General features: G+C 38.2%; 1 long non-coding RNA gene across 2 annotated transcripts; it reads left to right on the forward strand.

The window, feature by feature from the left end:
• Positions 1 to 27,900, forward strand: LOC121994472. Of its 2 annotated transcripts, none has more exons than XR_006115737.1 (4): positions 1 to 405; positions 511 to 614; positions 732 to 1,008; positions 27,839 to 27,900. It is a non-coding gene; the product is annotated as an uncharacterized LOC121994472 (long non-coding RNA). The 2 variants fall into 2 exon arrangements; XR_006115736.1 differs by lacking the exon at positions 27,839 to 27,900 and adding an exon at positions 1,354 to 1,414.

A 27,900-nucleotide genomic window follows, 5' to 3' on the forward strand; every position in this document is an offset into this window, starting at 1 on the left:
CCTTTACCCTCTCTGCCGACGCGAATTTCCGATCTCCTTCCCCGATCTCCCCTCTCTTCTTCCCGATCGCCTCCGCTCGTCACCGATCACAGCCGCCTGTGCCGGTTGTCCAACCGTCGGCCGAGACCCCTTCGGATCTAGCCGAAGCCCTTTCTCTCTCTCTCTCCCTTCTCTCTGTTCTCTTTTGCGGACAGTCGACGCCGACGCCGACAGGATTAGGGCTCCAGCTCCGGCGATCGTTGGTGTCACTTGAGGAGGAAGCTGCTGGATTGAGCGCAGATCCGGCCGACGCCTTTCATCTCCGGGCTGCAGACATGCGCGTCTTCTTGCGCCGATCACTGAGGCCATTGAATCGAGCGAGATCCACTCGGTCGCCAATGTGGAAGAGCAATTAGGGCTTCAAGGGTAAGCCATCGAACCTTATTCCTTCTATTTCTTTGATTTGTGCCCTAGTTCGAGTCTTCTTCTCCGGTTCTTGCTCGCCTTCTTACTGATGGTTGGCGATCTCAGGTTAGGTCATGGATTTCTTCCTTGTTCTTGTTGATTGAAGGTCAGAGAAGTCCCTGGTGTGCAGAATCTAATCGAGCAACACCTTTTGGAGACGATCGATTGAGGTAAGATTAAGGTGTTGTTTGATCTGTGATTTCCATTGTTTGATCTCTTCACTTGATCCGATCCAATGAGATGAGGTGGAGTTTTGTTCTGATTAGTGAGTTGTGTTTGGGCTGTAGGGCAAAGACTAGAGGGGTTGATGCTTGATCAGTAGTCTTACTGCTTGATTCCTTCTTGATTCGAATTGTGGAGTGGAATCAAGCACCTTGCTGTTCTGTTTATGGTGTACCTTGTTCCATAGCTACTCATCTCACATTCGGCAGCAACCTATCCAGTGAGGTGAATCCAGTGAGGATTTGTGAAGGTAATTTTGGTGTCCTGCAGCATTTCTAGTTTTGGCAGCAACCTCATTTAGCAGATTGCTTGGTTTCAGCAATCTACAGCAGCTTGATCAAGGTAAGGTGTATAGGTTTTGTTCTTTGTTTTAGATATGATTTGATTTCATGAACAGATGTAGATTGGAATTAGGGTTATACTTAGTTGTTTATGTGTAGAATTATTTAGTTTAGAATTAGTTTAATGGAATGATTAGGGTTAAGGTAATTAACCCTAGTCAACCGTTGGATTTCTAATCTAATGGGAGATTAGGGATTAGATAACTAATCCTAATTGACCGTTAGATTTAATTAGATAGGATAAGGTTGTGGTGATTAGGGTTTTGCCCTAATTTAGTTTTGAGAATTTTATTTAGCTATTTCATTTGGATTTAGCTAAATAAAATATATATATTGTTTGACACAGGACTCTGATTCGAGATAGGCGTCTCGACTTCGGATTTGGATTGTACCTTCTATTTGAGGCGGGTACCCTTTGACTTATCTTTTGATACTGTCTTATGATATGTATAGTTTATATATAGTTGCTAGTGATAGTGGTAGATTTATTTCTTCCCTGGTCTTAGCTAGTTAATACCTATCACATGCTTCATCTGTTAGTTGCTTTACTTCAGGATTGGATATTTACCTCTTGCCATGTATATATATGTTCATAGAGATGCATATCTATAGTGCTCTACTCTACTGGATTAGTTGCTTTACATGTGTGATGCATGCTCTCGGATTCATGATACTTACATCATTGTTATATGTGATGTCTTTGGGTTTATGCTGTTTATATCATGGTTATATATATGCGTTTACCTTTTTGGGCACACACATATATGGAGGAGACTATGTTCAGGTATGTCATATTGTAGCCGCATGCACCATATCGCATGATTGCATGCTGGGCGATTGACGACTCCATTATTGTTGAGCTCGTCGGTCGGCTACATAGGCCTGCACACAACGTGTTTCACTGCATGGGTAGTGGCACAGCACAGTAGGGTGTGTATGGCAGTAGCTCTGTAGTGCTCCGCTGGTCCGCTCATGGGTAGTGTGACTGCAGCGTGGTAGCAGACAGGGATCCCTCCCCGTCATCGCGTACCGGGAGTTGAGAGCATTGCGCTCCCTCACTATGTTTGAGGTAGGAGGATAGGTGTACTCCGACAGCATCCCGTCCACTCGGTCACTCTTCAGGGGCAGTGATGGCAGAGTGCACGGTGTCACAGCCCTACCCACTCGGTCTCACCATTGTGTGTGAGATGGCTGACTGGTTGACAGGGGTGACCATGTCATATTGCATCATATGCACGGATTGCATTCGTTATGATTGATGCATTTTGGTGATTGCATATGATTGACATGCATACAGGATACATGCTTTTGCTCTGACTATTTTTATCTCTGTATGTTAACAGTCAGTTGCCCAAGCCTCGCAGGTGAGTACAGTTTATTTCAGTTATGCATCTTCTTATTATTCTTGCTATAGACTGTACTTTATGCCTATTGTTGGTTATTACAGTTTATTTCAGCTTTGCATATCTGTTATACTGTTAGGAGACTGTGCCGTAGATTGTACTGTTAGGAAACTGTTCTATTGATCATATGGTTTAGGAGACTGTACCTTAGGATATTACTGGTAGTTATATATTGCTGTACATGTCTATTGGATTACCTGCTGAGTTCATTGAACTCACCCCGTTTTTATTACCATTTGAGGTTGAGGCCGTCGGGGAGATTCCAGTCGCTAGCCCCATTATCGCGAGGATTTTCTTTGTCGGATTATATTTTGCTTTTGCATCTTATATACTTGTATTGTGGGTTTGTATTGTGGACTTTACATTGAACATTAGGGTTTGCTACCCTTGTTTTCCGCTGCGGTTGTATTTTCATTACTTCGTGGATTTGTTTTCTTCGTTGTAGTGGAGTAGGCTGTTTACATATATCTTCGGGGTTCTATATCGTCTTTCCTTATTAAACTGCGTGGATTGATCATATATTATATCTGTGTGGAATGTTGATATAAACTGCGTGGTTTGTTTCTTATTGTATTGTATTATTCCGGCCGTGTGTGGCCGAGGTATAGAGATATATGTATACTGAGTTTCATATTGTCCGCCATACAGGGGAGATGCTGTCGAAATTTCTTCGGACAGGGACTACCTGGGGCGTGACAGCTCTACGCTCCTGCGACGCCACGAGGCTATTCCGACAAAGCGCTTTCTTAAAGTCTAACTCTTCTTCTCTTGTCGGTATTTTATTTCTGTCAATTCTTGTACTTATTTGTAATCTTCATTCGAATTGATAGTGATTGCCCAACGAAAGTACTCACGGAGTACGGGCCTTCGAGTAGGAGTCGTCACAGGCTCCGAACGAAGAAAAAAACACCTGTGTCTATTTTAGTTTTCCGCTGCGTTTATACTCATCTTTATCGAATCGATATTCACCCCCCCCCCCTCTATCGAATCCAACGGTCTTACACTTAGCAGATGGAATTCTGCTTTCTTGTTTGCCACGTGGTCAGCCTGCTCCTTCTTTGACCATTGATTTCTTGCTTTGCCCTCTGGTGCTTCATAGCCAAATTCCATTGTTAGTAATAAATCATAATCTGTTTCAAGAAATACCTCCATTCGATTTTTCCAGCTAGCGAAGTCCCCTTCGAATTTTGGTGCGTGGATGTTGGATCCGGCCATCTTGTTGCTTCGTTCGGCGGTTAGTCCTCCTGAAGCGCCTCGGCTCTGATACCACTTGTAGGACCGATGCGGCCGGGTAGAAGGGGGGGTTGAATAACCCTGAAAAATCAAACACAACCCTTTCTCGTACGATTTAAGCTAACACATAAAAAATAGATTAAGCAGAAAATAAAGCATAAAAACGAGGCACCGAATTTGACTTGGTTACAACCGGGGAGGTTGTTAATCCAAGGATGAAGATCGCACTAAGAGCTCCTTCAGGCGGAGAAGCCTCGTTTACAGGAAAGAAAGAAGCTAATCTAAGCGGTGGAAGCACACAAGTGTTGTTTACAATTTCGAACTGTGAAGAGCTTACGGACCAAGACTATATTTATAGCCTTGGTGGGGCGCTGGAAGGTTTCGGCCACAGGGGATAAAGTTTTATCCCCAACGTTCAGATCACGTAAATCGCGATCTTGGTCAAAATCGGTCCGGGCGCCGGAAGCATTCCGGCGCCCGGAGGCGCCGGTTGGTTCCGGGCGCCCCGGAGCAAAAAGTCAACTACGGTTGACTTTTTGTCTGGGACAACTTCTCCGTTAAGTCCTCGTCTCGGTCCGGGTCTTCTGCTCCGGATCCGCTTGATTGGGTGATCTCTGACATCCGGAATAGGGCTCACCCGAACTCATCTTCCGGTCTTCTCGAGCGTGCTTCCCTCCGGCTTCTCGTCCCTCGGAATTGCCGCGTGTCCCTTCTCGTCCACCAGTGTACTCATCCACAGACTTCGTCCCTCGATCGCACCCCGTGCCGACCTTCGCGCTAGCTGCGTCTCTTGCTCCCTGAGCAATCTTCCGCTCCGGCTTTCGTACCTCGGAACCATCGCGCGCACTTCCTTCTCGTCCGCCGGTGTACTCTTCCGCAGCGCCTCGTCCCTCGGACGCACCGCGTGCCGTCCTTCTCGCTAGCTGGTCTTTCGCTCGAGTACCTGTGCTCCTAAGCTCCTGCACACTTAGACACAAGGTTAGAAAACAACAGAACCTAACTTAACTTGTTGATCACAACAAAACCAACCTTGGGGTTCCAACAGATATTAATTAAGTGAGTTGTCAGTAACTTACTTAATTAGTGGACATTCGTAATCTTAAACACAGAGAGACTAACACACTCATGATAAGAAGGAGCCCATAATGTAATTTGGGATTGGTGCGGTAGTGTGGTAATAACTCTCTAGTGGAATGAGTTATTATCGATGAACTTGAGTTGTCTGTTCATCGGAAGGCCAAAACCAATTTCTCCTCTAGGTCCCTGTCGTAGCCTCATTATAGCCTCAAGTCCATCCAAATGTAAGGCTCTTCTTGGTGTCCAAGAAGTGGGTCGGTCCAATGCTTGGTGACCAAGCAAGGGCCGGCTACATCCTCTCCTATAGGGGTCGGCCCTTTGCTTGGTGACCAAGCATGAAGGGGCCGGCCACAGTAATTCAAAAAGGGAGGGTTGTTTTGAATTTTTAAAATCTTTTCTTTGTAGAAAACTATAAGTTTTAAAAGAGAGATTTTAATTTTCAAAACTTTCCTTATTTGAATTAGGTCACATGTTTAAATAGAGAGTTTAAAAGATTTTAAAACTTTCCTTTTTTAACCATCCTCATGGTTTAAGAAAAAAAGGAAAAGAAGTTTTTAAATTTAAATTTTCTATCATCATGTTAAAAAAGAAAATTTTATAAGAGAAGTTTTAAATTTTAAAAAATGGTTTTAATTTTTAGAACTTTCCTTTTTTAACTCTTACTTTAGGAAAGAGAGCTTGTAAAATTTTATAAAAATTTTTCTTGTAAAATTTTATATAAAAATTATTTATTTCTTTCTCTTGTGGGGGTCGACCAACCTTGCTTGGTGCCCAAGCAAGGTGGCCGACCATATTAAAATAATAAAATCATCATCCAATTAATTTTGGTGATTGATTCAATCAAGAGGAAAGAAAAGGAAAAATAAAAGGGAAAAGGAAAAACTCTTGGATGATTTTATTTTTTGTAAAAAGTTTTTCCTTATTTGCCTTGGGTAAGTAATATAAAAGAAGGGGTGAGGGGGCTTCATGAGACACAACTCTTATTCTTTTGCTTGGGTGATCTCTTGGTGGCTGGCCCTCTCCCTTCTCCTTTTCCCTTTGCTCTCTTCTCCTTGGTGGTGGTGGTGGCCGAATTCTAGAGGAAGAGGAAGGACTCTTTTGGGTGGTGTTCATCTTGGAGGATCGTCGCCCACACGACGTCCAAGGCGAGGCGAGGAATACGGCAGAAGATCTCGAGGTCATTAGCTTACAAAGAGAAGGTATAACTAGTAGTTTTCTTCCGCATCATACTAGTTATTTTTTTTGTAAGAATTCTAAATACAAGAGACAATTAGATCTAGTTTAATCAAATTTATTTTTCGATTTTGTGTTTTTTTTTTCGAATTTGTGATTCGATTGTTCTTTTTGGTTAACCTAGAGTTATTTAAGGAAATAAATATTAGCTTTCCTTAAAAGGCTTTGCCTATGTGGTGGTGGTTGCTCTCATATCCAAGAAGGCCATGTGCCTCGCCATGCAGTCCTGGAAGCCAATTTTAGAAATTAATATTTATGGAATTAATAACTTAGGTAGATTTGAATCAATAGTGTTAAGTTCCGCTTGCGATTCAAATCTAAACCATTAAGAACAGATAAGTTAAATTTGGAATCAATGATGTTAAGTTCCGTCTGCGATTCATTAGTTGAAACATGTTTCGTGGTGTTATCTACCAGAACCTGGAGTATAGATACAGATGCCATTAATCATGTCCACAATTCATTGCAGGGTTCCAGGAAACACGACAACTAAATGAAAATAAAAACACCATCCACATGGGCACTGCTATAAAAATGGCAGCTGTTGCAGTGAGAAATGTTTATCTTTTGATAAGAATAAAATATGGATTTTAAGTAATTGTCTTTACGTACCAAGTTTAGAAAGAACTAGTTTTCAGTTTCTAAACTATTCTAAGAATTTGATATTCTGCCTCTTTTAATAACAAAGTTATTATTAAGAAAAAGAGGGAAGTTATCTGTTCTGGTATGTTGGTTGACAATTTATAAATCCAATAACTCCCACGATGCAACAAATGGAAATTAGTAACACATCTTCTAACTTTAAGAGAAAGCAACCTTCGGAAATGAACCAATTATATCTTTGGCATCTAAGGCTAGGTTATATTAACTTGAGTAGGATTCATTGGTAGCTGATGAACTTTTGGGTTCATTGGTAGTGGAAATCTTTCCAACCTGCGAGTCTTACTTGGAAGGAAAAATAACCGAGAAGCTTTTAAGTATAAGGGGTATGGAGCCAAAGATACATTGGAATATGTTCATTTTGATTTGTGTGATCCTATGGCAAGAGTTAGTATCGAATATTTCATCTATTTTATAGACAACTATTCAAGATACAAATACATTTACTTGATGTGCCGCAAGACTAAGTGCTTTGATTAGTTCAAAGAGTACAAGGCTGATGCGGAGAAATGTTAAAGTAAAAGTATCAAGTCACTATGGTAAGATCGTAGTGGCAAGTACCTCTTGGGAGAATTTAGGAGTCACTTATCAGAAGTCGGGACTCAATCCCAACTAACTGCACCTAGTACACCCCAATAGAATGGTGTAGTAGAAAGAAGGTATATGACTCTTATGGAAATAAGTAGATTGATGATGAATTAATTTCCAAATTCGTTTTAAGGATATACACTAGAAACAGAAGTGAACATAATACCTTCTAAAGTCAGAACTCTCTACTCCCATAGAATTGCAGAATGGGCATAAGCCTAGTCTAAAGCATATTCGGATTTGGGTGGTCTAGCACATGAGAGACACTGATAAGTTAGGCAGGAGTTCACTTGTTTGTGAGTTATCCTAAAAGAACGAAAGTAGGTTTATAGTCTTAAAAAATCAGAAGGTCATGGTTAGAATCAATGACCGATTTTTAGAAAATGACTATGTAATAAACCACAAGCCCATAAGTAAATTTGTTCTTAAAGAAATTATAAAGGACATGTCTAATCTAGTACCAACTGTACAAGATGAAATATCACAAGTGTTGGTGCGGGTAGCACTAACGGTCTAACCCAGGTTTTGATGAATGACAAATAGGTTAAGTTAGTTGTGTTGTTGTCTGACACTTTGGTCAAGTGTGCAAGAAAAGTCCAGCTAGGTCGACGGGCTGACCGGATAGCTGGCGAGAAGTCCAAGCGGGTCGACGGGCTGACCGGACGCTTGGCGAGAAGTCCAGCTAGGTCGACGGGCTGACCGGATAGCTGGCGAGAAGTCCAAGCGGGTCGACGGGCTGACCGGACGCTTGGCGAGAAGTCCAGACGGGTCGACGGGCTGACCGGACGGTAAGTCACTGGAGGGGAGTGACTGTGAGGACGCGTTCCCGGGAAGGGGACATTAGGCGTCGATCCGGCTTAGATCCATTTCGGATATCTAAGTCGAGATCCTGACTAGATTCCGGTCTCGGAAAGACGGAATCTAAGTCATACTCCTTTTATCTGTTGAACTTTAACTGTGCTAACAATCTGTTTTACAGGATGTATATTTGCCTCGGACTAACTTTGTTTTGCAGGAAAAGGGAGTTTTCTGGAACAAGGTGGTCCGGGCGCCCGGAAGGGATCCGGGTGCCCGGAGGCAAGTTTTATCCCCAGGACGACGTTGACACTTGGAGCATGCTGGTTGGGAGTGTTACGTCACACTCCAGGCGCCCGGAAGAGATCCAGGCGCCCGGAGCAGCATATAAAAGAAGCCCCAGGCAGGAGCTTCAATACATCAGTTTTCTGAGAACTCTGAGTCCAATCACTCTGCTGCTCTGTGCTCCAACAACGTTCACAAAGCTCCGACGACCCACTCCGGCTCTCCTTTTAATTCATTGTTTGTCGGTTAGCTTTGTTTTCTTTCTTTTCATTAGCAATATTTGTACGTAAATTGTAATTATCCGAATTGCTAGTGAATTGCCCAACGAAAGTACTCAAGGAGTACGGGCCTTCGAGTAGGAGTCGTCACAGGCTCCGAACGAAGTAAAAAATCAACAGTGTTCATCTCTTTACTTCTTTACTTTTCCGCTGCGTTTTAACTCGAGATTTTTCGAATCGATATTCACCCCCCCTCTATCGAATCCAACGATCTTACAAGTGGTATCAGAGCTGGTACCGCTCTGATTTGGTGCAACCACCAATCAGACAGGGGGTGAAATCATCTTTTTTTAACAATTCAAAACTGATATTATTATTATCTTCTTGGAAGATTTTTTTTGGTGCAACACCAACTTAGAGTTTCTACTTCTCCCACACTGCTAATCCAAGACGAAGTCTTGGGATATTTTTCCAGTTAATTTCGTGTGTGTAGGTAATGATGTCTCAACAAGAAGGCTTCAGCACAGTACGTCCTCCTCTATTCAACGGGGATGATTTTTCATACTGGAAGAGGAGAATGGAGGTCTACATGAAGACAGACTACGACCAATGGATGAGCGTCACAAGGGCTTACAAAATTCCAGTAGACAACTCCGGGAACATACTAGACCCTGAAGACTGGACAAATGATATAAAGAAAAAGGCATCAATTGAAAACAAAGCCATAAATACTCTACACTGCGGACTAACACGAGAAGAACTGAACCGAGTCGGACCGCATCAAAACGCTAAGGAGCTTTGGGATAAACTGATCGAGCTGCACGAAGGAACAAGCGATGCGAAGGTAACAAAAAGAGATCTGCTGTTAAATAAAATTTTAATATAAAAAAGGAAAAACAGCAAGTCAGCTCCACGCGAGGGTCAAAGATATCCTCAACGGTCTCCACGCGATTGGCCACCAAATGGAAAACCGAGACTTAATCAGGTACGCGTTAAATGCTTTTCCGCGAAACAATTTGTGGGCATCAATCGTAGATGCCTACAAAATTTCAAAAAATTTATCTAAATTAAAATTGGATGAACTCTTTTGTGAATTAGAACTGCATGAGCAAACTAACGCCGGGGTCGAGAAAGGTATAGCTTTATTTGCAGGTTCCCCTAAAGAAAAGAAGAACAAGCCCGAATCTGAAGAAGATTGAACCTGGTAAGGAAAATGTTCACTAGGAAAAAGAGAAGCTTCAGCAAACAGGATCTTCAGAAGATCAGTTCGCCAGCCGACTCAAGAAATGTCACATGCTTCGGATGTAACAAAAAGGGGCACTACAAGAACGAATGCCCAAGATTGAAACTTGACAAACCAAAGTCAACAAAGAAGAAAGCCCTCAAAGTAACATGGGACGATTCCTCCTCAGACGAATCGGAGGGAGAAAGGCAAAAGCACCAAAGTCACCTCGCGCTGATGGCTCGCGAAGCTGAAACGGAAGACGAATCAGAGGAATCGGAAGACGGGTCCGAACCCGAATCAAGCCACGAGTCCGCACTCGTTTCCGAAGGTTCCGAAGAGGTATACCTAAACTTAAATCGTAAATTCTTTAGAATTATCTCGTGTTTAAATAAAAAATTAGTTAAATTGGAAAATAAAAATAAATCGCTTCTTGAGGAAAATCAAAACCTCAAGGAACAATTAAAAAATTCGAATCCAACTCAAGATCGAACACTTGAGGAGGAGAATTTATCATTAAAAAATGAAATTAATAAGTTGAAAGAATTGTTGGAAAAATTCACAACAAGATCTAAAAATTTAGATTTAATTCTAAATAACCAAAAGGCATGCTATAATAAAACCGGACTTGGATATAAGTCAAACTCAAACAAAACCTTTAAATCATTATTAACCCAACACGAAGCAACTAAACAAGTTTGGGTCCCGAAAGCGTGCTTAACCACGCAAGTAGGACTTAATCAATTCTATATACCTAAAGATAAAATACATTATATAAACTTGAATAAATCAGATCAAAAACTAAAATATAAATTAAAATCAAAATTCAAAACTCAACAAAATTTAGATTATCACCAAGTTGATTATAACTATAAAAAGAATCGACACAAACCCAAAATCTAAATTAATGGCCAATAATTCAGGGGGAGGCTCTAGAATAGCTGGCACCTCCAAAACTAACCTACCCGACAGGGTAACCCAAAACAAACTAACCCGGCAGGGTAATTAGGAATAGTTAAAGAGAGACCAAGTTTAACTTGACTCATGGTACTGGTGAAGTTTTTGGATGATAGTACGTTAGGGAAGCTTGGGCATCGCATGTCTAGAAAGATATGGTTTCGATCTGGTGCATTTGGCCAAGTGGAACTGACCGAAGCTACCCTTAAACGAATCCTAACCAGTTAGACCAAGATTTAGTACTAAGTTCCGTGGATAGCACTATTCGAAAAACCTCGAAAGGTTGGTTACTTTTAATGATGTCCTTGTGACTCACCAAGCTTAGAAGTTTATCCGAAGAATGCCTATTTGTGGAAACCAAAGCTAAGTCTGAATCTAACACAAGTTAAAACAAAACTCTGTAATCTAACTAATTTCATCTCACAAAATCATAGGATTCCTTGATTGATAATATAAATCGGGTGAGATGAATAAAACTTAAATTAATTTCAAAATTTTAATTTTAAAACTTAAATTAATTTCAAAATTTTCAATTATAAAACTTAAATTAATTTCAAATTTTTAATTTTAAAACTTAAACTAATTTCAAATTTTTTATTTTAAAACTTAAATTAATTTCAAAATTTTCAATTATAAAACTTAAACTAATTTCAAAATTTTAATTTTAAAACTTAAATTAATTTCAAAATTTTAATTTTAAAACTTAAATTAATTTCAAAATTTTCAATTTTAAAAACTTAAATTAATTTCAAAAATTTTCAATTTTAAAACTTAAATTAATTTCAAATTTTTAATTTTAAAACTTAAATTAATTTCAAATTTTTAATTTTAAAACTTAAACTAATTTCAGAATTTTAATTTTAAAACCTAAATTAATTTCAAAATTTTAATTTTAAAACTTAAATTAATTTCAAAAATTTTCAATTTTAAAACTTAAATTAATTACAAAATTTTAATTTTAAAACTTAAATTAATTTCAAAATTTTAAAACTTAAATTAATTTCAAAATCTTAATTTAAAAAAAAAAAACTTAAATTAATTTCAAAATCTTAATTTTAAAACTTAAACTAATTTCAAAATCTTAATTTTAAAACTTAAACTAATTTCAAAACTTTAATTTTAAAACTTAAATTAATTTCAAAATTTTAAAACTTAACTCCAAAAAAAAAAAAAAAAATGTCAGTCCAAAACCAGGGGCGGGCGCCCCTGGTATTCCCCTCCGGGCCGCCCGGAAGGAATCCGGGCGCCCGGAATCCCCTATAAATAAGGGGCAGCAGGCGCCCCTAACCTCTGCCCCACTCATTCTCACTTTTGCCAAGGTTCACTTTGAACCTCAGTGCGAAAGTACTCTAAATCAAAATTTTCTTGCGGTGAAGACGCTGTTGCGATTCAACCGAGGTCGTCAAATCTATATCATTTTTCGATGGCTCCTCGGTAAAACATTCTTCCCCTCTCTAAAATTTTTCTTGTCCTCTAAATTTTGTTTAATATATATTTCCCACAGACGAACTTAGGATTAAATTTGAGTCCACCAGTTATAAGGCCATTAGGACTACCTGCATAGATAGAGCGTTCTTCCTTAGGTCATGTCCCTCTGCTTTAGAGGTTATAGGCCACTATAACTTAAGGAACCTTGTCGAATGTACCAGTCCAATAAACATAAGTCTATGTGCCGAATTTTGCAATAACCTAGTAAAAGTAAACGATTTCACCTATACCACTAGGGCAGCAGGCACTGATATCATATTTTCCCCTACGACTATCCGAGAGTTTTTAGAGTTGCGTCCATCTACTTGCTCCTTTTTGTGCTATCCTCCGAGGGATCTTCCGTTCGACGATCCCTACTCACATATTACTCTCGATACGATGTATTCGTATTTTTTTGAGGGAGAGAGAGATCCCACTGTGACACAGTTTAGATCAGTAGAACTTAGAGTCCAGGACTACACTCTTTATAGGGTTGTAGTTCTTTGCATTTTACCACTGACTACTCGGGACATCGCTGTGATGCGCCCATTCCATTCATTCTTACTTTATGCCCTGATTCATAGATTAGAGATTGACATTAGCCTACACATCTTCTCCACCATCATTTACTCAGCCGGATTCGTGACTGACAGTCGAGTCCATATACCATTTAGTCACATTTTGACAGCCTATATGTCCTCGTTGCACATTGATGTCACTAGAGGAGACGTTGCCCATATGACCGAGTTCGATGTTATATCCTCTCGGAACTTTTCCCTAGCCGGCATCCACATAGATAGAGATGACGGGACTATGTCTTGGCGGAGGGGGGCACAGCACCAGCCCGATCCAGACGCACAGATGGACGAGTTCATGCTCGCACTATTTCCGGAGGAAGCCGCACCGGCTCCACCACCACCCCCAGCTCGAGCACCACGACACGCTCCCCGCACTCTAGCCGACCGTATGACCGGACTAGAGAGAGCTATGGCGAGTCTCCAGCAGGAGAACTCTGACTTTCATCGGGACATGCGGCGAGAGGTTGCCGAGTTACGAGCTGCCGGAGTCACCCGACACACTGAGCTGATGACACTTCTTCGATCCCTGGGATCTGGACCACCCCCTTCATCATCCCAGTAGCCTTAGTGATGACCTACGTCTGTAGCTACACTACTTATAAAATATTTTGGATTTATCTAGTAGCGTTTCAAACTTACATTGAATATGTTCTCTCTTAATAGACTAGGAAATTTCAAAATACTTTCAAAAATGGTTTTATCAAACTATAGGTTAAATTTGTTTGTTTTCAAAACTTTCCATTTTTAGATTTTTCAAAAACAGTTTTGGCCTTAGACTAGTTTTGAACCCTTAGAAAGCATGTGCCCATAGGTCTAGTTCTTGAGCATCTCACCAACACCTTAGGTTTACCTTGCTTGTGTTTGATAAACATAGAAAGGGGTGAGATGCATAGGCCAACTGTCTGGACTTAAGATGCTAATTTCAGTGCATCAACATAAGTCTGGACGTTAAATACAATTCAGATATTAATCAGATTAAAGTTCATCAGTCAAGTCAAACACTGACTGGTTGTAATTAACTTAATCTGACTAACCAAGTGAAAGCTACTATCTTCTGATAGTTAGTTAGTACCTAATTGGTTAGACAGCTGGTTAAAGTGATGTCAGGTTCAGGGGGAGGAATTAATTAAAAATTTTCCTTTATATAAAATATTTAAAATCTTGTTTGAAAAATGTTCTCCTAAAAATTTCTTAAACCTACTTTTGAAAACTAACTCTTATAAAACTAAGTTGTTTTTAAGAATTGAGTTTTACTTTTTATTGAAAATTGATTCTGAAAATTAGATTTAACTTAGTTTTGAAAATTGTGGAAATTAGATTTTTCAAAACTTAAGTTTACAAACTAAGCTTCTCAAAATCACTTTCCTTAATTTTGAAAATCAATTTTCAATATCAACTTGCTTAAAATTGTGAAAATTCTTTCAAAATTGTTTTAAATCACAAACTGTTTATCCTTTTCACTTAGTCTTTGAAAACTCAACTTTTCAAGTATTTTAAACCATGGTTTTGAAAATAGTACTTTTGAACTTTAAAATTTTAATTTTTGAAAATTAGATTTAATTATTTTTACTTTATCAAAATAAAAGTAAAGTTCAAAATCAATGTTTACAAACTGAAATTTGATTTGCAAAAACTCAAGTGTTAAAAATTATGAAAGTTAGATTTTTTTTCAAACTTAAATCACTGTCAAAACTTAAGTTTTAAATTAAATCATTTACAAACTTAGTGTTGAAAAATAAAATTTTCAAACTTAGTTTTGGAATTCTGATTTTTGAAAACTTGTGTTTGAAAATGAAAACTTAACTAGCTTTCTAAAAGCTAAAAGCTAAAAGCTAATGCTTTAAACGAATTTTCAATAGCCTAAACTCCCCCAAGTCAACTTGACTATTTTTTTGCTGTTAATTTTATCAATATCTTTGAATTTTTTTTTAACCAAACTTTTTATTACTCTACACTATGCTTGTTTTCCCCTGCTTACTTTTTTATGAATGCCAAAGGGGGAGAAGGGTTAGGTGGTTAAGTTAGCTAAACCAAGTTGAAAACACAAACTAACTTTAAAACCACACAAATGCATGTTGTTTCGTACATATGCTTTCACTAACTTAACCAGGTTGTCATTCCATCAAAAAGGGGGAGATTGTTGGTGCGGGTAGCACTAACGGTCTAACCCAGGTTTTGATGAATGACAAATAGGTTAAGTTAGTTGTGTTGTTGTCTGACACTTTGGTCAAGTGTGCAGGAAAAGTCCAGCTAGGTCGACGGGCTGACCGGATAGTCGGCGAGAAGTCCAAGCGGTCGACGGCTGACCGGACGCTTGGCGAGAAGTCCAGCTAGGTCGACGGGCTGACCGGATAGTCGGCGAGAAGTCCAAGCCGGTCGACGGGCTGACCGGACGCTGGCGAGAAGTCGACGGTCGACGGGCTGACCGGACGTCCGGTAGGTAAGTGAGGTAAGTGACCGAGTGAGGACTGTCCCCGTTCGAAGGGACATTAGGCGTCGATCCGACTTAGATCCATTTCGGATATCTAAGTCGAGATCGTGACTAAATTCCGGTCTCGGAAAGACGGAATCTAAGTCATACTCCTTTCATCTGTTGAACTTTAACTGTGCTAACAATCTGTTTTACAGGATGTATATTTGCCTCGGACTAACTTTGTTTTGCAGGAAAAGGGAGTTTTCTGGAACAAGGTGGTCCGGGCGCCCGGAAGGGATCCGGGCGCCCGGAGGTCCGGGTGCCCGGAAGGGATCCGGGCGCCCGGAGGCAAGTTTTATCCCTAGGACGACGTTGACACTTGGAGCATGCTGGTTGGGAGTGTTACGTCACACTCCAGGCGCCCGGAAGAGATCCAGGCGCCCGGAGCAGCATATAAAAGAAGCCCCAGGCAGGAGCTTCAATACATCAGTTTTCTGAGAACTCTGAGTCCAATCACTCTGCTGCTCTGCGCTCCAACAACGTTCACAAAGCTCCGACGACCCACTCCGGCTCTCCTTTTAATTCATTGTTTGTCGGTTAGCTTTGTTTTCTTTCTTTTCATTAGCAATATTTGTACGTAAATTGTAATTATCCGAATTGCTAGTGAATTGCCCAACGAAAGTACTCAAGGAGTACGGGCCTTCGAGTAGGAGTCGTCACAGGCTCCGAACGAAGTAAAAAATCAACAGTGTTCATCTCTTTACTTCTTTACTTTTCCACTGCGTTTTAACTCGAGATTTTTCGAATCGATATTCACCCCCCCCTCTATCGAATCCAACGGTCTTACAACAAGAAACTGCAACACGTATCATAAATGATATACATACAGTGGCTCATCGTAGTGGGAGGGTTGTCAAGCAAACCTAAAAGATTCATGTTTTGGGAGAGTTTTTGGACTTGATCCCAAATGAACATGAGTCTGATCCCAGACATATGATGAAGCACTCCAAGATAAAGATGCAGCATCTTGGCAAAGAGCAATGAATACAGAATTAGAATTCTAATAAAATCTGGAAGCTTGTAGAACCACTAGATGGTGTAAAAGCCATTAGGTAAAAATAGGTCTACAATAGGAAAAGATGGATAGACAGGAAGGTGGAAACTTTCAAAGCAAGGCTTGATGAAAAAGGAAACTTTTCACTGGTAGTCATGCTTAAGTCTATCTGGATTCTTTTATCTATTTGGCAAGTGGATGTCAAGACAGCATTCCTTAATGGAAGTCTTGAAGAAAGTATCCATATAAAGTAACCAGAAGAGTTCATTGCAAAGGGCAAAGAGCATCTTGTGTGCAAGTTCAATCAGTCTATGGACTGAGGCAAAGCTTTAAGGTCTTGGAACATCCGGTTTATCAAAATAATCCAGACCTATGGATTTATTTAGTAACCGAATAAGTCTTGTGTATACAAAAAGTGTGATGGAAACGTGGTGGTATTTCTTTTACTATACGTAGATAACATTTTTGGTAGTTGGAAACAATATCAAAATGTTGTCAGAAGTAAGGGTATGGTTGTCCAAACAATTCGATATGAAGGACTTGGGAGAATGTATATATTCTAGGGATCAAAGTAATAAAGGATCGTAAGAAAAGAATATTTTACTTATCCCAAGCTTCATATATCGAAAAAATCCTTGCTCGTTTTAAGCATGCAAAACTCCAAGAAAGGTTTCTTACCTTTTTAGCATGGAGTAACTTTATCTAAAGAAATGTCTCCATAGACATCAAAGAAGATAGAGGAAATGAAGGCAGTTCTTTATGCTTCGGCTGTCGGAAGTCTAATGTATGCTATGCACGAGATCAGAAATCTGTTTTGCCAAGGGCATAGTTAGCAGATATCAAAATAACCCTGGACAAGGACATTGGATTGCAGTAAAGCATATATTGAAGTACCTTAGAGGAACTAGAGATTATATACTAGCTTACAAGGCAGTTAATTTGGTCCCTGTGGGTAGCACAGATTTTGACTTCCAGTTGGATAAGGACAATAGTAAGTCAACCTCGGGGTTTTGTGTTTACTTTGAGAGGTAAAGTCATAACTATGGAAGAGTGATAAGCATAAGTGTTTTTCTGGACTTTACCATAGAAGCTGAGTATATGGCAAACCTCTGAGGTAGTCATAAAAGCTGAATGACTCAATAACCTCAAGTTAGACTTAGATATGATTTCTAGTTTGTCCAAAGATTATTACAATTTATTGTAATAATAGTGGTGCAGTAGCAAACTCGAAGAAACTATGAGTCTATAAGGCAAGTAAACACAATAGAGAGCAAGTACCACCCAATACGAGAAATCGTATAAACGAGGATAAGTTGTTGCTGCTTAGATTACATCAAGTGATAACCTAGAAGATCCTTTCACTAAGGCTCTTAAGGCAAGAGTTTTTGATAGGAGTGTTGAAGGGTTGAATCAGATGTATGGCAGCAGATAAGGCAGCTTAGTCTTTTAGTATAAGTGAGAGATTGTTAGGATGTATACTAAAAGCCTAGCTTTTGGTATAAACATTTATCTAGAAATAAGAATCACATTGGTCAAATGTCTATATTTATGATAAATGTAGTTGTTCAATTAATTTATATTGTAGATAACATGGTGTGTGGTGTCACACACAGAATATCATGTTATCAGTACCTTATAAATTATAAACAGTAGCTCACGACCAAGATGGAAAGGAACAAACCATTAGAAGGTCATAGTGTAATTAGGTATTAGTTTATCTTAACTATATAATTATACTAGTACACTTAGAGTGCATTGAGTAGGACCATTAGAGGTCGTTTCTTTTATACTGACTTTATAAAGGAACTAAGACCTCAATTATTATGGAAGCGTGTGCTCTAAATCCTAATATAATAACAAGCACATATATTTGATATTTATTTCTTTAATTTATCAATGGGTGAGATTTAGTTCGATAAATCAATAAGCCCGATAAGTTGGGAAATGATATCACTTATAGTGTGTGTTGTTGATTATAGAAGGAAACTGTGTCCTAGTAATCTAGGTTGATAATGTCCCCAAGAGGAGCTCATAAGAATTGTCATGTTAAACCCTGCAGGTGGACTTAGTCCGACATGACGATAAGGTTGAGTGGTACTACTCTTGGAGCTAGATATTAATTAAGTGAGTTGTCAGTAACTTACTTAATTAGTGGGCATTTGTTATCTTAAACACAGGGAGACTAACACACTCATAATAAGAAGGAGCCAAAATGTAATTTGGGATTGGTGCGGTAGTTCAATAATAGTTCTCTAGTGGAATGAATTATTATTGATAAAATTAAGTTGTGTGTTTGGGGCGAACACGGGATGCTTAATTTTATCGGGAGACCAAAACCAATTCCTCCTCTCGGTCCCTATCGTAGCCTTTTGTATATAGAGATTTATACCCACCACATACACTACAAGAAAATTAATTTTTAATGACGAAAACTTAATGAGGGTATGGAAAAATGGTCATTAAAACCATAATTGTTGAAGTTTTTATGAGGGTAAAAATAAGCATGGTTAAAAAGTTAAATTATTAGTGACGAATTTTTTATTTCGTAACTATAGATAACAAATCCCGTCATTATGTGAATACAAAATAAATCCCCTTATAATTGAGTATTATATTTAGACACCAAATTTTTCAACAAATAAAATTTGTGTTAATATTATATTATATTATATTATATTAAAAACATATATAACACAATATGCTTGTGTTATCTATAGTTACGATTATATATAACACAAATATATATATGTTTCGCAAACATGTATATTTGTAAAATAAATTAACTATGCTTGTATTAATTTGTAACACATTATATATTTGTAACACAAACATATATAACACATTATATTATATATCCTATGTTCGTTTTTTAAAAACTATTAAACAAATATTTTTTTCCCATGTTCATTTTTTAATTGTGACGTTTTATTTATTTTTTTTGTTTGTGTTAATTTGTTTTCCACCGATTTTTTAAAAACTATTAAACAATTTTTTTTCCATGTTCGTTTTTAAATTGTGACGTTTTATTTTTTTTGGTTGTGTTAATTTGTTTTCCACCAATTTTTTAAAAACTATTAAACAAATATATTTTTTTCCATGTTCGTTTTTTAATCGTGCCTTTTTTTTTTTTTGCCCTAGGCGGGTTATCTCTTCTCCTGTTCGTGCGCCTCTTCTCCTTTGCACAGCGGGCTCACGTCTCTTCTCCTCTGCATAGCGGGCGAGCGACACGCTACGACGCACCTCTCCGCAAGTCAAAACAACGCCTTCCTTCCTTCTCTCAACAGCGCGCTTCCTTCTCCTCTCAGTAACGGCGCAGCCTTACTCGTCTCCTTCCCTTTCCTTGCTCATCTCCTTCCCTCTCAACAACAACGTAGGAAGCTCAATCAAAGGTAAGCCTTTTTTTTTCCGTTCCACAAAAAAAAAACACTTTCGTCTGGAATGGTATCTTTAATTTCTGATGCTACACACTTTGTTACGGATATGTTACAGAACATGCTAGAATCATTAGCAATGTAAACACTTTCTAAATTAATTGCATCATTTGTTATCATCTATTGTTCCCACTATTAGTTTGTTTAACTTGCATATTTGTTAACTAGTTGTAATATTTTTGTTATTCATAATTTCTTTTCCAAATTCTTGGAACTTCTAATATTCGCTCAAGAATTATCTATTGTTCCCACTACCTTTATGTTGTATTGCCTATCAATCTGTTGCAGGTTTTTTTTTGAGCAAGAATTCATATTTGTAAAAGGAAAATGGCACCTAGTAAGGAATGGATGAGTTTTTTCAATGATCAGTTCAATGAAAAATATAAGATTGGAGTTGAACAATTTTTGAATTATGCTTTTAAGAAGACAAGTGAAGAGAATAGTATTCGGTGTCCATGTGTCAAGTGTAATAACACTGATTATGGATCTCGTGAAGTAGTTGAAATGCATCTAAATGTGAATAGAATAATGCCAAATTATACAACTTGGTATCACCATGGTGAAAGGTTTGGTGAGTCTTCATCTGATGACGAATCGGGTAAATAGAGTAATGCCTCATCGAACTGGAAGCAAGCCACACAGACAACTGATATATGACATGGTCATAAATATTTATATTAATTTTTATGTTTATTATTTATGATGTTTTATTTAATTAATATATATAATTTACTTTCCTTTTATATATCTTTCAGGGAGGCAAGGATAATAATCCACCTGACATTGCAAAAATTTTCTATTAGACGCGACATAAACATGGAAAGTTTGTTGAGCCAAAAGTGCAAGAAAAATATGTAACTATCACTATTTAGCCTTTTAACCTAAATTTGTTATTTATCATTTATTTAAATAATGTTTGAGTGATGAACTTTTGTAGGATGAGATTGTGAAGACTATTCAGTCTACTGCATCACTCTCACATATTGAGGTTGTTGAAAAGTGTTTTGGACCACAACAACATAGTCATGTCTTTGGTTTCGGAGGTGGAATGAAAAGAAAACATTTTAATTGTTCACAAGCTACTTATATAAAAGATCTTGAGGCTAAGCTCCATGAGAAGGAAGAAGAAAATAATAACCTTAAGAGACGCATGGATGGAATTGAAAGTAGATTAGCCAAAATCGAGAATGAAAACCAACCAACTTCAGATGAACCTGCAATAGATGGTAAAGGTGAGTTTATTTTTTTTAATCTAACACTCTATATCATATATCTGCAAAATTTTAATATTGTGTAGAAAGGTTGGCATACTTCATCCATCCTTCTCTTGCAACAATGCTTCAGTAAGTTTCATATTTAATGACAAACGTAAGTAGCTCTTGAGGAACTCAAATTGTTAAATTGGTTTCTTTATAGTTATTCTATTACTAGTTCAGGAATTCAAATAGTCGAATCTACTACCAACTTTCACAATTACTGAAATTTCAAAGACTAGTAGTATCAGAAACCAACATTACCTTTTTATTCCATGAAAAAAAATGGAAGATCCATGAGCTGTTCTTCCATGCGATGCCATAATTTGGGGAAAATTAATCTCTTTTCCAAAATTTCTGCGGAATCTCACCTGGCCTTTTCATCAATAAAACTCCCATTTTATCTAAATACTGGAAAATCACCAGTCAATCTCACAATCTAAAATCTTCTGTTCAAACCATGATGTATTTTTGTATGACTAGTGTTGATTAATAGATGACATCATTTTTAGATGACTAGTATTGTAATTGTTATCTAATACTTGTATTTTTGGACTTGGACATTTAATTGTTCGACTATATCTTTATTTTAATTAATTTTTTCTATTTATATTTTACAGATGATGCCCTGATGGAAGTTAATAGGCTGCCTTAATCGGACGGCGTGCTCTAAAGAAGAATTCAAGCAAGGATCAATTAAGAAATTATATAGTACAATTGCAATATTTTTAAATCGGATGGCGTGCTCTCAAATATTTTTGTACTCAAGGAACTCATTTTGGAACAAATTGCAATTTTGTATATTTTGGAACTCATGCTTATATAAAATATTTTTCTAACCACAATTCTATTTATTAGTAATGTCATCTATGATAAATTGATACAAAACTATTTTAAATTTGATCACGATTAAAAATATTTTTTAATGAGGGTAATTAATGATTTAATGAGAGGTAATTTTATTATTAGATCGATTTTTAGTGAGGGGTCAATGATGATATAATGAGAAGATATAATGTCATTAAAATATTATTTAATGAGAAGTAAATGGTAGTATAATGACGTCTTTTTTTGTCATTAAAATTAATTTTAATGACGGTGTAATCTCATCACTAAAAATATTACAAAAATAATGACGGGATGACTTTACTGTCATTAATTACCTTTACCTAGGAGGGCAGTAATGAAGGTCCATGACGGATGAATTCCCGTCATTATAAGTATTTGATGACGGGTTTTGAACATTTAATGACGACATTTTTCATCACTATAGATCTATTTTCTTGTAGTGATACCCACCTTCTTACCCATCCAATGGGGCCGGCCAAGCTAGCTTGGAACCTAAGCTAGGGCCGACCAAGACCAAGTGGATGAGCCAAGTTGGTGGCCGGCCAAAGCTTGGGTCTCAAGCTTAGGTGGTCGGCCACTAAAATATTAAAAAGAATTTTTATTAAAATTATTTCTTATGTGGATATCATGGTTTTAAAAGAGAGTTTAAAATTAAAAATTTCCTTTTATAGTTTTCTACAAAAGATTAAGAGAAGAGATTAATCTCTTTCCTTATTTGTAGATTAAAAGGATGGTTTTAATTTTTGGTAAAAACTTTCCTTATTTGTAAATCATCTACATGTTTAAAAGAGAGTTTAAAATTTGAAATCTTTCCTTATTTGTTGATTAAAAGGTGGATTTTAAATTTTAAGAAAACTTTCCTTTTTAACCATGTTCATGATTTAAAAGAGAGTTTAAAAAATTAAATATTCTCTTTTATAAGTTTCTACAAAAGATTAAGAAAAGATTTGATATCTTTCCTTATTTGTAGATTAAAAGAGATTTTAATTTTTAGAGATAAATTTCTTTTTATCCACATGTTTAAAAGAAATATTTTAATTTATTAAATTTCCTTTTTATAAACAAATCATGAAGGGATAAAAATTATTGGAGAAATTTTTATAAATTTCCGGAAACAAATTAGGAAGTTTTAATTTTTGTTTTAATTAAAACTTTCCTTGATTTGGGGAGAAGAGTGGCTGGCCAAATAAATTGGAGAAGAGAAAATTATTTTTAATTAAATAAATTTTCTTTTTCAATGGAAAAAGAATTAAGGAAGTTTTTATTAAATTTTCTTTATTTGCCAAGACCAAGGATTATAAAAGAGGGGATAGAGGAGGCTTCATGGTGAACAACCTCTATTATTTTCTCCCTCTTTTCTTCCTTGATGTGGCCGACCTCTTCCTCTTCTTCTCTTCTCTCCATCCTTTGTGGCCGAAGCTCACATCTTCTTTAGAGATCAAGTGGTGGCCGGATTCTAGCTTAGAGAAGAAGGAGAGAAAGCTTACATCCCTTGGAGCTTGGTTGGTGGGAAAAGATCTTCATCTTTTGGAAGCATTGTGCTTGGCCGAAACTTGAAGAAAGGAGAAGAAGGTGCCTTGGTGGTTCTCGTCTCGGAAGATCGTTGCCCACACAACGTCCGGGATTAGAAGAGAAATACGGTAGAAGATCAAGAGGTCATTATCTACTAAGTAAGGTATAACTAATATAGTTTTCCGCATCATGTTAGTTTTATCTTCATGTAAAATACCAAATACAAGAGGCATGCGATTCTAGTATTTCAAATTAGTTTTCGATGTTGTGTTCTTTTATTTTTCTTTTCCTTGTGATTTGATTGTTCCTTTTGGTTGACCTAAAGTTATTTAAGGAAATTAAATATTAGCTTTCCTTAAAAGGCTTTGTCTAGGCGGTGGTGGTTGTTCCCATATCCAAGAAGGCCATGTGCCTCGCCATGCAGTCCTGGAAGCCAATTTTGGAAATTAATATTTAATGGAATTAATAACCTAGGTGATTTGGATCGAACGTGTTAAGTTCCGCAGGAGATCCAAGTCTAAACCTAAAAGAACAAATAAATTAAACTTTGGATCAAACGTGTTAAGTTCCGCAGGCGATCCAAGTTTAATTTAAAAGAACACATGGTAGCTAGTAAAAGGTTCAGACCTTTGTACAAAATTTTTGTACAGTGGAACCATTAGGTTTTCTAAGTAGCAACCAACAGACTCAACCATAGAAGCTGAGTATGTGGCAGCCTATGAGGCAGCCAAAGAAGCTGTATGGCTCAGGAACTTTCTAATGGACTTAGATGTGATTCCTGGTTTGCCCAAGATCATCACAATTTATTGTGATAATAGCAGTGCAGTTACAAACTCGAAGGAACCACGAGCTCATAAGGCAAGTAAACATATAGAGCGCAAGTACCACCTGATACGAGACATCGTCAAGCGAGGAGAAGTTGTCGTCGCCAAGATTGCATCAGAAGATAACCTAGCAGATCCTTTCACAAAGGCCCTTCCGGCAAAAGCTTTTGATCGGCATGTGGAGGGGATGAGAATCAGATGTAAGGCAATAGATATGACAGCTTAGTCTTTTAGTATAAGTGGGAGATTGTTAGAGTGTATACTAAAAGCCTAGCTTTTGTAAACATTTATTTTTTGAAATAAAAGAATCACATTGGTCAATATCTGTATTTATTTGTTAAATGTAATTGTTCAATTAATTTATATAGTAGATAACATGGAGTGTGGTGTCACACTCAAAAGATCATGTTGTCGGTTCTCTATAAATTATAAACAGTTGCTCGCGACTAAGATGGAAAGGAACAAACCATCAGAATAGTCGTAGTGTAATTAAGTATTAGTTTATCTTGACTAATAAATTACACTGATACACTTTAAGTGTATTGAGTAGGATCATTTAGGTAAGTTCTTTTTGTACTGACTTAGTAAAAGAACTAAACCTTAGTTATTATGGAAGTGTGTGCTCTTAATCCTAATATAATAACAAGCACATATATTTAATATTTATTTCTTTGATTTATCAAAAGGTGAGGTTTAGCTCGATAAATCAATATGCCCGATAAGTTGAGAAATGATATTACTTATAGTGTGTGTTGTTGATTATAGAAGGAATCTGTGTCCTAGTTATCTAGGTTGAGAATATCCCCAAGAGGAGCTCATAAGGATTGTCATGTTAAACCCTGCAGGTGGACCTAGTCCGACATGACAACAAAGTTGAGTGGTACTACTGTGAGATCTCGGAAAATTTAATTAATAGGGTTATTTGAGAAATAGCCTTATAGAATTTTTCCGGAATTTTTAAAAATTTTCTGGGAATTTTTCGGAGCTCGTACGACGAGTTTTGAGGGGATCAATTCCGGGTACGGATAAAGCCTATTTGGGATACCCGTTTAAGTGAGGAAAAGTTTGTAATTATAAATTCTTTTCCTTTATTTTTATTTCCCTTCCCAAATCGCCGATCACCGAATCCCTTCCCCTCTTCCTTTTCCCCGATCTCCTCTCTCTGTTCTTTCTGTCCTCTCCCTCTTGCGGACAAGCGACGGCGACGGGACCAGCTCCGGCGATTCCTCTGCCGGCATCGACGCCTGGTAAGCCCAGATCCAGCCGAGACCTTTCTCATCCTAGCTTCGATCTCTTCTCCTCGCCACTGGTTCTTTCACGGGGATGAGCCGACGCCACTGATCGAGCGAGATCCACCCGATCGCCGGCGAGGGTTTGCTTCCGGAGGTTTGAGAGTAGGGCTAGTTCCACCTGAGCCCTTCTTCCTTGTGCAACCGTGCCCTAAATCCCTTCCAGCGGCTCCGATCAGTCGTCGCAGCGTCGACCAGCCGTGCCCTAGCTACGATCCTGGAGGCAAGGATCGTTTCCTTGCTGGCAGTTCTTGATCTTCTTCCTATTGACCTCACGGGGTCAGATCTTGATCCTCTTCCTTGAGGTTGAGTTGGGCCACAGATTGGGCAATTTCTGTTGGAGACAGCCGATTGGGGTAAGGTAGGTTGTTATTTTGGTTGGTGTTTGGATCAATGATCTGTGCTTGATCCCTTCTTGGTCTGGTTGATCCAGTAGGGTGATCTTCTGTGGTGTTCTTGATTCAGCACCCTTTGCTCCGGCAGCTACCTTCCGGAGAGCAATACTTCTCAGGGTGGATCAACAGAAGGGAGGGCTAAGCGTGAGGTATGGTGTAATTTGATTGTTCTAGAGGAATTAGTTTTGATTGGAGGTGAAGTAGTGTTCTGTGGTAACCTTGTCCAACAGATCACCTTGTCTTTCCAGCCAGCTCAGTTGGTTTCCAGCAGCTCATTTCGTTCCAGCAGTGGCTGTAAATTTAGGTAAGGATTAGGTATGTTTCGGTACATGATTAGTTGTAGATCATGGTATGATTTGAATACTAGATGGTTAGTGTATCATTAGTTGATACATGTTGTATTTAGTTGCTAAAGTGTAATTAGATTTATTTGCCTAGATAAATCTAATGGAATAATTAGGGTTAAGATAATTAACCCTAGTCAACTGTTAGATTTAATTTAGATGATGATACATGTTATGATAGATATATTTGCTTATATTTAATCTAATGGAATGATTAGGGTTAAGACAATTAACCCTAGTCAACTATTGGATTTAATTTAAGTTTATATATCTGATCTAATTGGTGATTAGGGTTTAGGTAACTAACCCTAATTGACCGTTAGGTTTAATTAGATAGGTTGAGATTGCTGATTAGGGTTTTGCCCTAATTTAGGTTTAGAGATTTTATTTAGCTATTCATTTGGATTTAGCTAAATAAAATATATATATTGTTTGTTGACACAGGATTCTGATTCGAGACAGGCGTCTCGACGTTGACTTCGGATTTGGGATTGTACCTTCTATTTGAGGCGGGTACCCTTTGACTTATCTTTTGATAATGTCTTATGATATGTGTAGCTTATATATATTTACTAGTGGTAGATAGTAGATTATTTCTTCCCTGGTCTTAGCTAGTTGATACCTATCACATGCTTCATCTGCTAGATGCTTTACTTCAGGATTGGATATTCTATCTCTTGCCATGTGTATATATGTTCATAGAGATGCATATCTATAGTGCTCTACTCTACTGGATTAGTTGCTTTACATGTGTGATACATGCTCTTGGATTCATGATACTTACATCATTGTTATATGTGATGTCTTTGGATTTATACTGTTTATATCATGGTTATATATATGCGTTTACCTTTTGGGCACACACATATACGGAGGAGGCTATGTTCAGGTATGACATACTGTAGCCGCATGCACCATATTGCATGATTGCATGCTGGGCGATTGACGACTCCATTATTGTTGAGCTCGTCGGCCGGCTACATGGACCCGCACACAACATGTTCACTGCATGGGTAGTGGCACAGCACTCAGGGTGTGTAGGGTAGATTGCCCGGTAGTGCTCCGCTAGGGCGCTCATGGGTAGCGTGACAGGAGCGTGGTAGCACACCGGGGTCCCTCCCCGTCATTGCGTACCGGGAGATGAGAGCGTTACGCTCCCTCACTATGTTTGAGGCAGGAGGATAGGTGTACTCCGACAGCATCCCGTCCACTCGGTCACTCATCAGGGGTAGTGACGGCAGAGTGCACGGTTGTCACAGCCCTACCCACTCGGTCTCACCATTGCGTGTGAGACGGCTGAGCATGGCAGTAGGGGTGACCAGGACATGTCATTTGCATCATATGCACAGATTGCATTATTTATGATTGATGCATTTTGGTGATTGCATATGATTGACATGCATACAGGTTATATGCTTTTGCTCTGACTATTTTTATCTGTGTATGTTCACAGTCAGTTGCACAAGCCTCGCAGGTGAGTACAGTTTATTTCAGTTATGCACTTCTTATATTCTTGCAGTAGATTGTATTGCCTGCTTATTGTTGGTTACTGCAGTTTATTTAGTCTTGCATACCTGTTATACTTAGGAGACTGTACTATATAGATTGTATGGTTAGAGAACTGTACTACTGATCCTATGATTTAGGAGACTGTACCTTAGGTTTTTACTGGTGGATATATATTGCTGTACATGTCTATTGGTTTACCAGCTGAGTTCTTTGAACTCACCCCGTTGTTACTATTTTTTCAGGTTGAGGCCGTCAGGAGAGATTCCAGTCGCTAGCCCCTTTGTCGCGAGGATTTTCTTTGTCG

Source organism: Zingiber officinale, chromosome 6A (genome assembly GCF_018446385.1).
Source record: "Zingiber officinale cultivar Zhangliang chromosome 6A, Zo_v1.1, whole genome shotgun sequence".
Classification (NCBI taxonomy): domain Eukaryota; kingdom Viridiplantae; phylum Streptophyta; class Magnoliopsida; order Zingiberales; family Zingiberaceae; genus Zingiber; species Zingiber officinale.